The sequence below is a fragment of the Branchiostoma floridae genome, chromosome 1 (genome assembly GCF_000003815.2).
Source record: "Branchiostoma floridae strain S238N-H82 chromosome 1, Bfl_VNyyK, whole genome shotgun sequence".
Lineage (NCBI taxonomy): Eukaryota > Metazoa > Chordata > Leptocardii > Amphioxiformes > Branchiostomatidae > Branchiostoma > Branchiostoma floridae.
This window is the reverse complement of record NC_049979.1, coordinates 18,497,500-18,499,641: the sequence shown is the minus strand read 5'-3', so window position 1 is coordinate 18,499,641 and position 2,142 is coordinate 18,497,500. Positions and strand designations below refer to the sequence as shown.

General features: G+C 41.9%; 1 protein-coding gene across 1 annotated transcript in view; it reads right to left on the bottom strand.

Moving 5' to 3' along the window:
• Positions 1 to 2,142, bottom strand: part of LOC118426356 (intraflagellar transport protein 43 homolog A-like) — a gene marked incomplete in the record, with an annotated part of 11,455 nt that overhangs the window by 3,103 nt on the left and 6,210 nt on the right.

The following is a 2,142-nucleotide window of genomic DNA, read 5'->3' as shown; positions in this document are numbered from 1 at the left end:
TAACTACATGTCTATTTATAAAATGTCAGAGCTTATCTCTAGAGGGTATTTCAGTTCCATCATCATTTCTGTCTAATCAAGATACCATTTTCTAACTACTGGAGGTCTTTTCTTAGAAGTAGAGGCCATCAGCCCCAACTATCTTCTGCTTGAAAAGTTGGGAATGCTGCCATGTACAGAAGTATCCTTGATTGCACATATAGGCTTCTGCCAATCATGCAGATTCCTGTACCACTACAAAGATACTTACAAAGGACACAGGCCTAGGGAAATGGTTGGTTTCCTTTTTATGTCAGCCAAAGACTTTTTTGTGCATTCCAGCAAATGAATAAAAGAAAAGGTTAGGGAAACATAATTGGGACTCTGGCGATGAGTGATACCCGGTTCCTGACGTGAGGTTAGAGTGGGCGTACAAGGCTCCCCACAAAAAAAAAAACACTTTTGATTTGACATTTACAGTCATTACAACTCTTGCATGAAATGTGTAAATGTGCACACAGCTAACTCCCCTGGAACCACAAGACAAGCAAAAACCAACCGCATGCCTCTTAATTGCGGGAAAGCAAGCCCCATAATGACTTCTTGAAACACCATAATAGATGGGGGAGAGAATCAGTTTGGAGAAATGAAACAAGGTGCCTGGGCCGCCTCAGGCACAACAACCTATTAGTGCAAATTGGATGGTGACCATACAAAATTAACAGCTAACTGTAAACATTACAGCCCACGGACTTCAGGATCCTGACAGAATGCTGTTATTTAAAGGTGCTGAAGGCTACATATACCACTAACCCAATGCTGTATCTAAACATGAGTACTCTGTGAGTTTTCCTTCCTTGTACGCACTAAACCTACTGCAACATGCTTACCAAACTCTCAGTCAAACATTGTTGCTTGCTGAATCATTATACAAAGTAATTTAAAACAAAAATGTTTTTCAAGCTCCTAATTAATTATGCAACCTAACATACTGTTCTGTGTCTGAATGAGTATATTCCTGACTTTGCCTGGTGGCTACAGGAACAAACTTCACCAGCATGGCTGTATGGACTGGACCTGTGGGTATTTCTGACAGCCATTTCCTCCACAGCCACATCACTGCAGACTACCTGTCTATTAGCCCCATTTCTAACCGACCGTCTGAAGTTCCGAGAGCGCCCATAAAGATGAAAGGTGCAGGTAGCTATGTGTGGAAATGAATTATAGACCATCAGCACAAGGGGCTCCTGCCTGCCCATTCTCTGTACCACTGATTGGGTATGCACTCGCCATCCAAGCATCAAGTGCAGCATTATTAAAACATACAGCCTTGCTCCCATTTCCTTGTAATTACAAGCCACTACATGGTGCCGGCAAGCGGGCTGAGAATTATTCACCACTGGCACTTAATTTGAACCGTGTCCACTTAACCTTTACAATGCCTAGATGGCGAGGAATGGAGGGAGATACCATAAATGAGGATGGCTGAACTTGTACAGATCAATATAGATTCAGGGGAGCATGAAGTTGATATGAATTGATGTTAAGTGTGGCCTGCTGAACTCAATGTGGATTCATGAGTGAGGCTGTGCATCTGGCTCTGCCGGCTCCTTGAATAAAACACTCCGAGTTTCCGCTGCAAAATCAAATTAGCAGGTGTCAAGAAGTCAGTGACATGGTTAGATGGCTCACACAACATGGAGATGAACAAAGCTGTAAAATCGGGTAAAACTGAGCTGGAGGTCCATCAGAAAAGTTGTTGATTGCATGGCAGATATCAATCATAGAACACAGGCCTATACTAGGCTATAGCTTCCAGATTTGTGCTAATGCTAGGAGGACAGTATGCTTACTCTTACCTGGTACTTTTCACTACAAACATTTCTATAATTATAAGAGCAATCAAGTTGCATTTTATTGCCAGAAAAAATTGAGTGCTTGAAAGTTGAATGTATTCAGCAAACCAGGAAGGGAAGTAGTCTGTACACAGCAATTTAACACCTCCCAAAAGGCATGATGGTGTTTGGAGCTCTTCCCAGACCACTCGGTTGCATTTTGGTGTGTTTCTGCTAAAAATGTTCCTTTGGCCAGACAACAGACTTTTCAAAATTCTGCCTTGATTTTAAGTAATTCTTCCTGTCAACTACTCGTTAAGTTAATTTT